The sequence below is a fragment of the Urocitellus parryii genome, chromosome 7 (assembly GCF_045843805.1).
Source record: "Urocitellus parryii isolate mUroPar1 chromosome 7, mUroPar1.hap1, whole genome shotgun sequence".
Classification (NCBI taxonomy): domain Eukaryota; kingdom Metazoa; phylum Chordata; class Mammalia; order Rodentia; family Sciuridae; genus Urocitellus; species Urocitellus parryii.
The window spans coordinates 123,322,314-123,338,681 of record NC_135537.1 but is presented as its reverse complement, the minus strand read 5'-3'; the positions used below and the strand labels follow the sequence as shown (position 1 = coordinate 123,338,681).

The following is a 16,368-nucleotide window of genomic DNA, read 5'->3' as shown; positions in this document are numbered from 1 at the left end:
GACCTAGATATAAGAATAAGCAGCAGAGGGAGTTGTGGTCCATTCTGAGAAGGATCCCACCCCTATAAGACCAACAGAATCAGCACTATGTCCCTGCTGTGGGTCCTGAACTTCCAGTGAGAGCCATCCTGTGGCATACCTACAGAAGTTCCTCTTTGAAAGAGACAAAAGACTAGCTGTGTGCCTGGCTCTTGTCACCAGTGGAGCTGACAGCTTTATGTCCTCTGTGGAGGGAGGAGTCGAAAGGAAGTGTCCTGAGAGTGCATCTATGTGACAGGGAGGAAAGATGGATATTTTTATAGAGGAAGAAATGCACTGAACAAGAGAAATTAGACAGAAAGACCATAAAGGTCTCGGGCTGGCAAAACCAATTAGTAGATGTTTACAAAAGATAACCCCTGAGGTCAGATTGAATTTGCTTTGATGCTGATACCCTGGGGTTTGAAAAATGGATTAGCATCCTCCACACTGTAGTGCAATGGAAAAACACCCAAGCCTCGCTTCTTTTTTTTTTTTTATTGGTTGTTCAAAACCTTACAAAGCTCTTGACATATCATATTTCATGCATTAGCTACAAGTGAGTTATGAACTCCCATTTTTACCCCGAATACAGATTGCAGAATCACATTGGTTACACATCCACATTTTTACATAATGTGATACTAGTAACTGTTGTATTCTGCTTCTGCTGGAGACTCCAGCCAGCTGTGTGTCCTTGGGCAGGTGACTTAAAGGGTCTCAGGCATCCCTTTCCTCATCTGCTAAAGGATAGTATTATATGAGATCACATTGAAGGTCCCTTCCAGCTCTGACATGCCTGGAAATTCTCTTTGACTTCAGGATATTTGGGAACATATACAGGTCTTTGTACTTCATAATTTGGCTAAGTGTTTTTTTGGAATTTTAGAGTCTATGGTTTTCCTTGACTTAATTTGAAGGGAAAGAGAATTTCTCCTCTTTTCGACTTCTGGTTTACCTCAGTTACTTTGAAACAGAAGTCACTTGAACAGAAATGAGAACAAAGTCCAGAAAATGACTCTAGGGGGCCCTGGGAGTGGAGGGGAGCTCCCAGCTGTCAGATGAGGTCTGCCTTAATGTGAACCATGGGCTCAAGAGCTAAGAACTAGAAGTTATGATGTCAGATCCAAATAGGCCAAGTAAAATTATAGGATGGTTTTGTTTGGAAGTTTTGTGTGTGTACTCATGGATCTTCTTATTGAAATTGCCATAGGAAAAAATGTTGGAATATCCAGGGAGGCTAAGGGGATTCTGCAGGGAACAGAGAAGAACAGGGAATTGTCACTGCACATCCCTCTGTAAAAAGTTGAAGTCCAGGTAAAGTAGGGTAAGTAAACTGGCCCGAAGTCCACAGAAGTGCAGTTAGAACCTGACTCTAAAGTCTGAGTGAAGAGAAAGAGGGTTGGGGTATAACTCAGTCATAGAGCAATTGTCTAGCATGCCAGGGCCCTGAGTTCAATCCCCCAAATTGTGTGTATATATATATATATATATACACAGAGAGAGAGAGAGAGGGAGAGAGAGAGAGAGAGAGAGAGAGAGAGACTATGGGATTATGGCTGTGACTATTTCTACTATTAAAATCAGCATCTCCCATTGATTTAGTAAGATGCAAACAATGATGTGCTAGAGCCAGATTTCATACCCAAGCAGTCTGCCCCAAAAAATTGGGCTTTTTTTTTTATGTGTGTGTATGTGTGGCACCATTGATTTAACTCCTCCTCTTATGTTCCAGTCAATGACATAGTGACACTAGTCATTTTAATTTATGCTATCAACAAAGGTGGAGAAATAGTTATTCTCAATGCAGAATTTCAGATTTCCATAAGTGAATGTGTAGAAATATGTAAAGAGAGAAACAGCCCTACTCTGCAGCTTTTGCTAACTTCCCTAGTGAAAACACTCACACTACGGCCCATTTCAAGCTGACACTATTATAGCATTGAGTGTCCAGTTAGGAAAAGATGTACACGGTTGATCCTCAGGAACGGGTGAATATTGATTCCATAACATCCCTGGTTCTTATGCCCACATTAAAGATGAAGACCCAGAGACCTAAAGAGAGTAACTTAAGTAAGATGCAAGCAATGATGTGCTAGAGCCAGATTTCATACCCAGGCAGTCTGTCCCCCAAAGTTGGGCTTTGTGTGTGTGTGTGTGTGTGTGTGTGTGTGTGTGTGGCACCAGGGATTGAATCCAGGAGAGCTCTACCACTGAACAACAACTTCAGCCAATTTTTTTTTTCTTTTCTTAAATTTTGAGACAGCATGTCTCACTAAGTTGCCCAGGCTGGCCTTGAATTTGCAAGTTACTGGGATTATAGGCATGCACCACTGCATCTGGCACAAGTTGGACTCTTAATCAAGATACTTCCTCCACTCACTCACTATGAACCTCCATTCTAAGCCTATGATTTTATCAATTTGTTCTCAGAGTCTATAGACTCTGGATAGAAGACAGAACTTAAGGCCCCAGAGTCTGGAAATTAGTATGAGCCATGAGGCATTCTCTTTCCTGTATGAACCAGATTGAAGACTTTACCCATTTGCTTCTATGGGTTACTTTATGATACCTGATTAGAATATTGTCCAGTGTTCCCCCATTGGTTTCTTTAAAAAAAAAACTAATTAGAATACTTACCCACTTTACCAACATTGGTCGTTTTTAGAATACTGAATCTGGGGTGGGAGTTGTCATGATAATAGGACTTTTCATAAACGGTGGCGTGATGATTGCTCTCCCTGTCTTGTCCTCCAGTTACATCTTTCTTATATCCTGCCTCTGCCATCTTGGCATCCCTGAACTCCCACCTAACACCTTGACTGATCTTCTATATTTCTGTTTGTATAGAATTCTCTTCTCCTCTCACGTGAAAAATGTTCTCGTATCTGGGACCTCTAACCAAGTTGAGGAGATTCTATTTTCTTTAATATTATTTATCAGTGAGCCAAAGATCATTTGATTAATGTTCATACATGGGAAGGATAGGTCACAAAAAAAATAGAGATTGAAAACAGAAGTTTGTAACTATTTCCAAAAAAAAAAAAATAGCTTCTATTTCTCACTCTTGCCTCTCAATTAATGGAAAACTTTTGCAGTGGATTTGCTGCTTTCTGTCCTATGAAATTATGTTTCCTGAAGCATTAGGGAGCTGCTTCTGATTTGGAGGGAATGTCGTGGTGCAGCCAGAGTTGTGGGAAAGAGAAAATCTTTTCTGCACCAGATGCTCCTGTTACAGTCCCAGCTCCAAAGAAAAGATCTAATTTTTCCATCTCAGTCTTTTAAAATGGCAAGAAGGAAGAGTAATACCTTCCCTGCTAGTCTCTTGAGATTGTTCAGTGGATCTATCTGAAAGCGCTTAGAAAACTATCAAACATTATAGAAACAGAAAGTGGTTACATCCATCACAGAAGACCACCAACTGAAGGACTGAATGAATTTGCCAAAAGTCACAGAATCCTTTGGAAACAATCAAACTAAATTTCTGGGCATATAATTCTTCCCAGAACTCCAGAGAGGTCAGTTTCGTGATATGTGGAAGATATCCTATATATTAAAATGTCTAGGCCTGTCTATATGCATATATTGAGGCATTATAAAGAAATTCATTGCTGGAAACCATAAAAGTAAAAAATTGCAACTTATGTCAATCATATAAAATCATGATGAAGTTTTTAAAGATGGATTATTTTTATTTAAATCTCAAAAGTCATTAAGATATCGATGTATAAACATCCATTAATCATATAATACTCTTTAATTTTCTTTAAAAGGAAACAAACTTAACAGCAAAACATTTCAGACAGGACTGGAATTATAAAAAGTACAGTTATTACTTCTGGACATTTATTCTGAGATTTGTCCTTTTATTAAAAAGATCTATTTTATGTTGTTTTTGCTAAGAAAGGGAAAACAATATTATAATGGAAAACTCATTGTGTAAGATTCAATATTTTTATAACTAACCTATTTTGCAGAATTGTATTGTCTCATGACTACTTATTTAAATTCTTCTTAATATTGGGTAAAAATCATAAAATATGTATCATTGCATAGCTCATAACAGACCAATCCATCTCACACTGTTCTGGTGTTTTTTAAGCTATTAATGATTTCTAAGTGTCAATCAAATTGGTAAAAGGTTATTTATAGGCTATTTAAAATCTCTTGGGGGGGGGGCGGGGGTTGTGGCTCAGTGGTAGAGCGCTGGCCTAGCTTGAATGAGGCACTGGGTTCAATTCTCGGCACCACATATAAATAAATAAAATAAAGGTCCATCAACAACTAAAGAATACTAAAAAAAAAATCTCTTACCTGAAACATAAATGAAACAAATCAACAAAACAACAAAATTATGTGATGACTCATAAATCACTCAAAATTAATAAAAACAGCTAAAAGTGGGGAAAGAGAAGTAAATAAAACAGGATTTTATCATTAGGAAGGAAGACTTAGGATATTATAAAATTATAATAATATACACTAATTATAATTAAGTCCTATTGGCAGATTTTAAAGAAGCCTTGATGATGAAGTAACTAGAAATTTCCAAAATACGTCAAATGAATCATCAACTGATATTTTTAACTGAAGTTAAAATGGTTCTGGCTTATGCCACAATGTTTAAAAGCTTACTAGAAAAACAGAAGTGATTACTTTTAGATTTGAAGAAAATATTCTAGAGTGTAGATTGTCAAACTTTAGCAACAGGGGAGTCAAACAGAATTCTGAGCCCTACCTCAAAACTTTCTGATTCAGTAGGCCTGGGGCGGGGCCCCATATGTGCATTTCTAACAAATTCCCAGGGAATGCTGATGCTGCTAGTCCAGAGACCACACTTTGAGAACTGCTGCTCTGAAGTAACTAACTTGATCCCAATGTTTACAGGCTCCCCCCAGAGCCCCATCCAGATGCAGGAACTGCATTCCAACTGCATCATCCTGTGGCTCCCACTGCTGTGGGTTTGTCTCAGTACTTTGCAACTTAAGCCTTGCTAATGAAGAAGAGCTCTTCTATACACTACTGTGCAAAAGAAAAATATACATTTGCTAATTAGCTCTAATTGGACAGGACTTGTTAGCAATAAAATCTGCCAGGAGGTTCAAAGAACATTTGACATTTCTCTCTCTCTCTCTCTCTCTCTCCCCACCCCCCCCAAATACAGGCAATTTGGGAATCAGAGGGAGGAGGAAAACTAGCTCAAAGAAAGTCATCAACATTAGAATCAGAAAATAAGCTAAACTGCACAAATTGCTTAAATCATTTAATCTAAATAATTAGCAAAATATCTTAAGATAATTGTATGTCTTCCTTATAAATCACATATTACGTTTTACCATGGGTAAAGCATATTTAACCATCAAAAGCTTGTCAGTGCTTACTATGTGCCAGACGTTGTCTGAGGTGCTTTAAAGATAAAAAACTCATTTAATTCTCTCAATTGCCCTATGAAGGAGGCAATCTTCCCCCCGCCTTTTAAATAAGGAAGAAACTCTGTAGCACAGAGAAGTTAAGTAAACTGACAGTCACACAGGCGGTAAGAAGCTATCTAGGGATTTGAACAGAAGCAATGAGTCCATCATTTGTGCTCTTTGTAACCAGGCTCAGAAGATTACATATTGGCTCAGGTTATTACACTTTTGTCGGTTTAAAAACTTGGCTGTACTTTGTACCCAGCAGAGAAGATTCTAAAAAGGGATAATATCGGACGGATCTTTCCCAATCAATGAAAATCTTTAGGCACACTCCAGTCAGGGGTATGTTTCATAAGTGCCTCAAGTAATTCCAAGATACAGCCAAGATTGTGAACAACTCTGCTGCCCTCCAGATTTGCTGTTCTTTATGAAAGCATTTGAGATGACAGAATCACTAGAGGCCATCCTATTCACTACACCAAGGGCAGCACTTGAGAAGAATGGGTGCTTAGTGCTTTTCCATAGGAGCATCGCTCCAAAAACATCAGAATCAAAAAAGAATTGGGTGAAATTATAGCCAGACATTGAGTTCATCCATGCATGGTTCCTCAGCATATTGTTGACAAAAGTTCTTTGTTGACTTCACTCTTCTTAAGCTTTATTTATAGATTCAATTATTTATTTGACTTTGAGACCAAGTCTTCCTAAGTTGATAAGTCTGGCCTCTCATTTGTGATCTTCCTGTCCCATCCTCATGAGTCTCTGGGATTACAACGTCTGATTTATGCTTTATTTTGTATTCGTTTTTGTTTTATAAAAGAAAAAATAATTTATCGCACACAATTTTATTTATTCATTCATTTGGAGTTTCTAGGTTCTGACTTATGCCCTCTTGCTTAGACTCTGGGACCTTCTGTGTTTTACCTAACCAGAGAAGGCTCAATCTGCAGGCAGCATATTTCAAGAGAAATTTATGACATCTGATGGTGTGGCTAGTCTGGCACACATCTAGAAAGAACACAGGATGAATACTGTTCTAAGGAAATGGCTGGGCCTCAGGGTACACATAGTTTCTCTTTGAAAAGTCCCTCCCATTTCCGTTAAGAGTCCAATGGCGCCAGACCATCGTTAAAACAAAAGTAACCGCAAGGCTTTAATACCAATTAAATGAGATTAAAGAGGAAATTATTATTAAGAATTAAGTAGAAAAAAAATAGTAATGATAATAGTGTAGTATTGGCACAAATTAGCAGTCGGTAGTAATTGCTGGAAATAAGGACAGTATCTGCTGGGGTGATATCAGTGGCTGCTTGTCATCTCATGCAGACTTCCGCAGGAACAATTTGCCTTATTTATGATCAAAGGAAATGAGATACATGGGAACTAAGGATCTTTTCTCTAGCACATCCCATTTGTGAGGGGCAGAACCAAGACTTGAACCCAGCTCTGACTCTAAGCCAGGATCAGGTACAGCTTGCAGAGCCCAATGCAAAAAGAAAAGGTGAGGGGTCTTTGCTCAAAAGTTACTTGAAATTTTGAAATAGCAACCACAGAGCATGAAACCAAACAGAGGTACCTTTTTCAGCATGGAGCTCTGAGTCACTGTGCAGGCCACAAGTCCACAGAGCCTGCTCTGCTCAAAACCCCCAGCTGCTTAAAGTGCAGTTCAGAGTCTACAGCATGAGCATCCCCTGAAAGCTAATTAGACATGCAGAATCTCTGAGAAGCCACCATTGGAGACCCCAGTGAAGACTCACGTCCTGCTACTTGAGCATCCCCCAACACATCTCTGTTTGTCAGGAATGCAGTCTATCACACCAGCTCTGAAGATTGACGGTGTGAATTTGGTCCTTAGGGTCCTAGAGTTGATGGGTATGTTCCACTCGATTTCTACACTTGACACCCAAGAGGATTTGCTTATGTTCAGTTTGAGGATGTTGGTGATGCTGAAGCTGCTTGACATTATTTGGTTAGAAAATGGATTTGTGGATGTCAAATCGAAATACAGTTTGCACAGGGGGATCGAAAGATAGCAAATCAAATGAAAGCCTAAAGGGGGGAATGTGGGTGCTATGATGATGACAGATACAGACCTTCTAGAAGCTGAAGTTGTGAAAAGAGGAGATTAAGAAATTGGTCTTTGATTACGAATATAGATCTTATAGCCCTAGGAGAAGAAGACTTGACTGGAAGTCGACAGCCATAGCAAAAGCCATTCTGACAATAATAGACCAAACTGCAGCTGGCATACCCAGTACAGTTCTGCTTACTGCACTTCAAGAAAAATCTGAGAGTGGAAAAAGGACCAAAGAAAGGCTAAAGGGTGGGTGAGCGGTCCTGCAGTATGAATACTGTATGACTTTTTTGACTCTAGTCTGAAAAGAGAAAGAAATTATCCAAAACTACATGGAACAATAGAAGTTCCTTTGAGTTTGAAAGTAAGCATTTTAGGACAAATAAAAGGAAATTCAACTTTGGACGTGTGGAAACTAATCCCTAAATGTGAACCGGCTTCTATTGATTCATGGATAACAGGTCCATAGTAAATTGTTGGAAACTAGATATGTGAAGATCAAGGAAGACTATCATATTCTCTTACAATGCCTCTATTGGTCGGTCTCAAATGGAATTGGTTGGGAAAAGATATAAAAGGTCTAATATAAACTCTTGTTTGGTTATCTCTTAAAAGTCAGTTTTATTTACGCCTTTATGGGAATGTCTTGGCCTTGTTTATTCTAGTGCCAGAGCTGTCTGCTTGTTTGATTTGTTGACATCTGAGTTTATTTACTTGTAAACCACATGCAGTTTACATCTTCTTTAACCACTCTCTCTCTCTCTTTGCCAGGTAAAATTCCAATTATACTTGGCATCCATCTGACAGGGCCCATCTCTTCTCACCTTTCATAGTCAGTATGTTCAGCAAATATTTATTGAGTCCTTATCACGGGCAAAGCATTGTACTGGATAATTGGGGAGAAAAATAAGCAATAATTGCTTTATTCAGTAAATGTCTACTGAATACAATCTGAAAAAGAAGAAAGGAAAGAAGGAAGGAAGGAAGAAAGGAAGGAAAGAAAGAAAGAAAGAAAGAAAGAAAGAAAGAAAGAAAGAAAGAAAGAAAGAAGAAAGAAAGAAAGAAAGAAAGAAAGAAAGAAAGAAAGAAAGAAAGAAAGAAAGAAAGAAAGAAGGAAAGAAAGAAAGAAAGAAAAACAGACAGAATCTAAGGCCCCACTCCTAACCTACTGATCAGAGTCTATTCTTGCATCTGTACTTCTGAACTAAGGCAATCAGTCCAGTAGACCAGTAGACCAGGTATTTGTGTACAAATTGAACTGGGAGGAGTAGCACATTGACATTTGCGCCCTCTCATCTTGGATTTGCCTCCATTTAATGGATTTTTTTCACTGCACTAATATTACACCCATCACCACTTTGGGATGCAAATATGTTCACTTTTTTTCTTTCTGCACATAACTGCATGCTCCCATTAGCACCATGAGCAGGAAGTCTCCTGTCCCCACTAGGTAAGTCCTTCTTCCTCCCCACTGACCATTCTCTACTGGTGCAGATTTGGTGGTTGCCCCCAGAGAGCTACAGAGGCAGACAGGCCCACTGCTCTTGCTGCTGCAGATCAATAATAAACCCCCAAGTGGGGCTCTTCTAAGTAGTTCTTTTTGTTTCTGCTCAGAGCCCAGAATGTTATTCCCAAAGCAGGACCTTATGCTGGTGTGTTTGGGATTGCAGGCTCCTGATCTACCCTTGCCTAACATGAACTGCTGAGGCCCCCCTTGCAAATACCTCTTCTTCCATCAAACAGTGATCTATGGGGTCCTTGGCATGATTTCCCATCCGTGGGATTATTTTGGACCACCACAATCCATGAGCACAATTCTGATATCACTGAATCTCTGAAGTTAGTGATCTGGATCCATTTCCTCCCTGGAAAGTTCCTTTGAGGTCAGGCAGAATAGTGGCTTCCAAAAATGTCCATGTCCTGATCCCCAAAAGCTGTATGTCACACAATATGGCAGAAGGGATTTTGAAGACATAAATCTCTTAAAGACCTCAAGATGGAGAGGTTATCCTGTATCGTAATCATAAGTGTCCTCAGAGAGAGGAAAGTAGGCAGGCCCAGCAGAGAAGGAGTAAAGAAGGAAGTGGAGGTTGGGTTAATATGTCCATGAACCAAGGAATATGGGCAACCTTTAGAAGCTGAGAAAGGAAAGCCAGAAGCATCAGAAATCCGATAACCCATTTTAGACTTCTGACCCCCAGAGTAAGAAAATCTGTGTTGCTTTGTTACTAAATCTGTTAAAGCCACAATAGAAAATATAGCTCCTATGCAAATAAATGCATCTGTACTTGTGAACTGAGGCAATCAGTCCAGTAGATCAGTGAGATCTGAGGAAGGGAAGTTGTCAGGAAGCTGCCAGATCTTTCAATACACATCTCCAAGAGCAATAGGTGCTCATTACATGCCTGAGAGAGGATGCTCACCTGATCCCCTCAAAACGTGTGCCAGTGAGTGAATGTTGTGCCCCACTACTAGAATTATGAATAGAGAAGACTGGCATATTTTAAAAATTCCACCTCATCAGTTATGAAGCCACCGGAGGCAGTGCCAAAGGAGAGCAATGTCCACAAGGCCACATGTCCTCCAAATCCAAGTCTTCCTTCCCCTCTGCTTCCTGCCTGTTCTAATTCGAAGGTCTTCCTCTCCTCACAGACTCTCCCAGGTTCCACAGTCTTAGTCAAGGACAAGTGGAAATTATTCGCTTCCTTTGCAAATTTCCCAGAATCTCTTTAAGGACACCCCTTCTCCTTAGTTCTGATTTCTGGTGAAAGGGACAGGCATGGTCCACAAGGCTGATGGGACCGAGAGTGCAGGTAATAGGACATCCTCTTCAACTCCTGGGAGTGGCCCCATTCATTTAAGGAGCACCTAGATCCTGGCGGAATTTTTTAAATCTCTTGGAAGACTTGAAAATACCCCACTATAAAAAAAAATCAGAATCTTTTTGGTGTAGTCTGGATGTCTGTGTTTTAAACAAATCTTCCAAGTAATTCTAGATTGGAGCCAACTTCTAACTTGGATGATGAACCATTCAAGAGATAAATGGTGTAGGTGGGAAATCTTCTATTAAGAAGACAGGAGACTTCCTGCTCATGGTACAAATGGGAGCATTCAGGAAGAGGTTATCCCAAAAAATCCCCCATAGACTTTTCACACCAGAAGTCTTTGCACAGGGATGTGAACTAGTAGGTACTAGGTATTCTTGGGTGCCTTTGATATTCTCCCTTTGGGATCTTAATGCTGACTTTGCTAATTGATCATTTCATCTCACTTAGTTTCTACATCTGCAGAATGGAACAATCATCACTGCTTCTTTGGGTGACTGGGACAATTGAACTATCATACTCTGGGACCCATCATGCCCACTCCATCATCAATATTGCCACGTCTTTCTGGGATTCCTATAGAGACTGGAGCCTGAGGAATTGTTCAGTGATGCAGCAACATAGATCTCCTGCTATTGGGTTGTCCTGCCAGGGACATCTTGTCATAAAGCAAGAGGCCCTTTGCTATGTCTGTTCTGTCTCATTCCTGACACTACACATACTTCATGGTATGTTAATGGGATGCCTAAAAGGCAGTGCAATAGGTTTTACCACCCAGCACTTCACCTCCTATGACAGACCATGCCTAAGCCCTGTGCAGGGGCAGACGACTGTTGCTTTGGAGTTTCCAAGAGTGCCCAGCCACTCAGGCCATTTTCACAAGGACAGTGGGTGACGCGACTTCTTGTACCTTGAGTTAATAATTAGTGATTGAAACAGTTGTCACGTCTGGCTTCAGGTCTTGTTCTGAATGCAATCAATTGTACCTGCCAGGCAGGCAAGCTGCTATAAAACAGCTGCTGATGGAACCTCTTTGAACAGTTTCCCCTCTTTGAACACCTCTGCTTTTTCCAATGGCTAAAGACATCTCGTGAGCAGGCACTCACCGGGGGCTGGCTAAGTGATGGAGTTCAGAGGAAAGGTGTGTCCCCTTGACAAGTCTCCATTCTTTGGGTCTTGGAGCCTGTCCACAGACTTGGCTCTGCTCTGAGAAGATGGAAAGCTGTAGGGCTGTACTGATCCCAGCCCATCTGACCACTGGTCACCTTTGTGTTCAATAGAAACCTCTGTATGCAAGAGACTGTATGTGCATGGGATTGTGGGCAGAATGAGGAGGAACCTTCTCCAAGACCTCTGGAGGAAGAGTCAGAACCCAGAACACATGGAGGAGCCCCAGGGAGAAGACAGATTTGGGAGGGGGGGTGTGAAGGAAAAATAGGGATCGATGGGAAGGGGCATGATTTGCTGGGCATCTCCACTAAGTCCCAGTTGCCAGGAGGTCTGCCACTTTCTTTTCTAAGCCATTGTCTGCTAAGAGCAGGAAGAATGTGCTGGACAATGTGAGCCAGAGTGAGCCTAGCCATGTGGAAGAGAGTCTCATGAGGTTCAGGGACTAGGGAATGAAGGGAGGGACAGCCCCAATGGATTTTTCCAGAAATCCAGAATAAAAGATGCCTGGTTGTCCCTTGGTAAACAGCCCTTATCTCATGGATGTTTGTGGGAATCTCATCACTAGTAAAATTAGCAGGCAACTTCAATAGATGAATGGATAAAAAAAAATGTGGCATTTATACACTATGGAGTATTACTCTGCATTAAAAAATGACAAAATCATAGAATTTGGAGGGAAATGGATGGCATTAGAGCAGATTATGCTAAGTGAAGCTAGTCAATCTTTAAAAAACAAATACCAAATGACTCCTTTGATATAAGGGGTGTAAATAAGGACAGGGTAGGGACGAAGAGCTTGAGAAGAATATTTACAGTAAACAGGGATGAGAGGTGGGAGGGAAAGGGAGTGAGAAGGGAAATCGCATGGAAATGGAAGGCGATCCTCAGGGTTATACAAAATGTCATATAAGAGGAAAGGAGGGGTAAGACAAGAGAATACAAATGGAAGAAATGATTTACAGTAGAAGGGGTAGAGAGAGAAAAGGGGAGGGGAGGGGAGGGGAGGGGAGGGGGGATAGTAGACAATAGCACAGACAGCAGAATACATCAGACACTAGAAAGGCAATATGTCAATCAATGGAAGGGTAACTGATGTGATACAGCAATTTGTATACGGGGTAAAAGCGGGAGTTCATAATCCACTTGAATCAAACCGTGTAATATGATGTATTAAGAACTATGTAATGTTATGAACGACCAATAAAAAAAAAAATTAGCAGGCAAACCACCATCACAGTAGGAAAATAGACAGATAGATAGATAGATAGATAGATAGATAGATAGATAGATAGATGGATGAAAGATAGATTTTACCCCAGGAACTAGGACTCTTTGGGCATTCCTTTTTCTGCACATCCAAGCAGTTATCCCTTAGCCCTAAAATGAATATGGGTAAATTAGGAAATATCTGAGTTCCATGGCATGCCAAAACATGAAATGAAAAATCATTTTTTTAAAAACCTCTAAAATAAGAGAAGAAACTTTGAGTATGAACAACAAATCCCTCGAGTTGGATAATTTCTTGTATCTTCTCAAATGTTTCATGGACTCAGTGTTTTTCAAAAGTTTGGCTTTTAAAATAATATTTAAAATTTTTTTAAAAACGGTTTATTATTTTTGGCAAAGTCTTTTTTTTACGTCTCTACACATGAGGTTGCTGTTAGCAAAGGACCTGATGATCACATGACTCCTGGGATAACAGTGCTTAAAATTCTGAAATAAAATACTTAAGAGAGCATGGTCAATTTTTTTTTTTCTCATGGGATTCAGGTCTTTACCACCTTCTTCTCTGCTCTCTATCCCAATCTATTTCTTGTCACCAGCAATGAATTCTACTTTTTATTATTGGTCACTAAATGAAAGAATGTTGAATTCATTATCTAAATCAGGGCTTGAAGATTGCACTTTGCTGCATTATTGGATATTTTCAAACTAGATTATTTCAAATTAGGGGGTGCTTGCTAAATTCAACATAGTCGGAATATTTGTCTCCCACCTCTAAATGCATATATTGAAATACTAACACTCATTGTGTGTATTAGAAGTTGGGGCCTCTGGGAGGTGACCAGGTCAGAAGGGTGACACTCTCACAAATGAGGTGGGTGCCCTGTTACAAAAGATGCCAGATGTTGAGAAGATGTTAGTGAAGGAATACACACTTCTCAGAAGCATAGGCTCAAGAGACCTATTGTATGACAAGGTGACTGTAGTTAATAACAATATGTTGTGTTCTTAAAAATTGCTACAAGTGTAGATTTTCAATGTTTTGGGGGTACCAGCAATTGAACTCAGGGGCACTCAACCACTGATCCACATCCCCAGCCCTATTATATATTTTCTATTTTATTTAGAGATAGGGTCTCACTGAGTTGCTTAGCACCTCCCTTTTGCTGAAGCTAGGTTTGAACTTGAGATCCTCCTGTCTCAGCCTCCTGAGCCGCTTGGAATTACACGTATGCATGTGCCACCATGTCTGACTTCAATGTTCTTATCACAAAAGAAAATGGTAAGTATGTGAGATAATGCATTTATCTGAATCAGCTCCATGTCGCCATTTTACAATGTGTACATATTTCAAAACATTGTGCTTTACACTACAAACATATACCAGTATTCTCAATTTTAATTAATTAATTTAAAAAGAGAGGGGATAGAGTCCCCTTTCACTGTGTAAAGACACAGTGAAAAGTGAGTGGACTACAACCCAGAAAATGACCCTCACCAGCATGTAACTCTAACCCATGACTTGCAGCTTCAGAACTGTGAGAGATAATTTTCTGCTGCTTATAAGCCAACCAGTATTTTGTTATAGTAGCTTAAATGCACTAAAACAGGGAGGAAGAAATTCAGTCGAAGTGGCAACAGACCATTATCTAAAGATAATTTAGAAAGACTGTTTCTTCTAAGTCAGGATTTTTTTAAAAAATATTTTCTTTCAAAACTCTCTCTGTAGTCTTTTTTTCTGACCACTAACTGATACTACTTATTAAAGATTGTCACATACTCTGGGGTAAAACTGGGATCCTTCTTCAAATTATAGATGTCCCTGATGCTTAGTCATGTCATTTAAAAATAATGTATCTTAAATTAGTGTTTAAATAGAAATTTTTGTATGTGTTCCAAAAGACCCACTTCCTCCTATTTATTCTGATACAAACCTAGTTTTTATCAGAAGTAAGTTTTTAAGTAGGTTCTTAAGGAGATTGCTACCTTCATGTCAAATCATGAAATTACTGAGTAAAGAAGATCTATGTGAAGAGGAGAAAGGAGGTTGTTTTGGCATAATAAAATTGTCAGGAAAACTTCTGATTATTATTAAAAGACATGTTGCATTACAGCAAGATGCCAAAATACAAGGAATGAAAAAATCTCTTATATAGTCTTAAAGTAATAAATGATTGAGGCTGAGATAAGCTTCTAGACATTAAAACTGCTGAGATGAGCTTTATTAGAAAGTTGTTGTTTTTTTTTTTTCCAAATTTTTATTCTAACCCAGTGGGCTTCAAAATACAGATTCAGGGGGATTCAGAAAGAGAAGCATTCAGATCAACTCTAGGCCTGAACACAGAGATGAGATTAAACGGTGATAAATGCAAAACACCTAAATTATAGTGAAGTGTTTCACTTGCCCCCTAGAGAAGCCTTTAAATGTACCTCTGATTATAATTGACATTCTAACCTGTTACTTCAAAAGAGCTTTTTATGAGGAGCCACGTGGAAAAGCACGCAGACCTGGTTGTTGAAACTGGTACCTGTTCTGCTGGTATTGCCACAGTTCAGAGACACACTTGAATCTGTTGGCCCCAGGCACTGCATTGTACCTTCTGTCTAAGGAAAACATTCTGTCTAAGTTACTTTGTGAGAAATATCTGTAGCTCCTCAATGAAGTAAAGAAATTTAAACAGTATAGTCAGATCTTTCTTGTGGCTGCATGAAGAACCCACACCATTCTTGGTTTCGTGGAGATTTTCTCACCCCTTGGATTTCTGTTATCACATTATGCCCATTACCCTGGTACTTCTGTACCTTTTGATTCTCAAACCTTAAAAGTTCCTAATGTCTCTAGGTTTTTACTCACCTCTGTAGAGTTTCCTTGGAGGTTTTCAATCACCCCCTGCATTTTCCTCTCACGCAATCTTTCTAGTCCAGATGTCTTTAAGACGGAGCTCCTTGAATATGCTCAGAACAATTATAGAGTACTCTACCAACAAGAACCTGAAAATCAGATGTGTCTCAGTTTGTATGTATTGTGAAGTGGATAGACAACGCACGAAGAGAAATGCTAGGTAGGAGAAGAACGGCCCCAAGCATTGTACTGGAACCCAGCTGTCTAAAGCAAGATGTATCACTCTGCAAGGGATGCCTGGTAGTTCCTCAGTGTAGACAGAGGGAAAAGAGTCTTCAAGGCCTTCAGCACAGTCAAAGGGGGGTGGGGTGGGGAGGAGACACTGGGTGGTTGGTTGGATGTGGCCTATTCCACGCCCAGTAGACTTTCATCTTTGCAAACATCTGCATCAGCCATTCTTAGTTTGTTTATTAACAGTCACTCTAACGGCTTCTCCTTTTGATTTCATTCCCAACAAGATTTGTGAATACGGAGTTGGCTTCCTGCATAGGTTCGCCTCTAAGGAAGGAATGTGCTGGTCATACTGAGAGGCATGTTCCAGGCAGGTGACATCTCTTATTATAAATGATTGCATTAAGAACACTGGTTTTATAACTCAGTCTTCTGAGTTTGATGGATGTGTATTTTCCTCAGTCCCAGTAGGCTACAGAAACAAGTTTCTGAAACTACAAAGTAGGTAACCAAATCCTAGACCATAGTAAATTCACCAAAAAAAAAAAAAAAACCCTGGATCCTGCCTGC

At 39.8% G+C, this 16,368-nt stretch overlaps 1 pseudogene; it reads left to right on the top strand.

Annotated features, from left to right (window-relative positions):
- Window positions 1-1,982: 1,982 nt before the first annotated feature.
- On the top strand, window positions 1,983-7,723 carry LOC113197183 (serine/arginine-rich splicing factor 10 pseudogene; annotated as a pseudogene).
- Window positions 7,724-16,368: the final 8,645 nt, after the last annotated feature.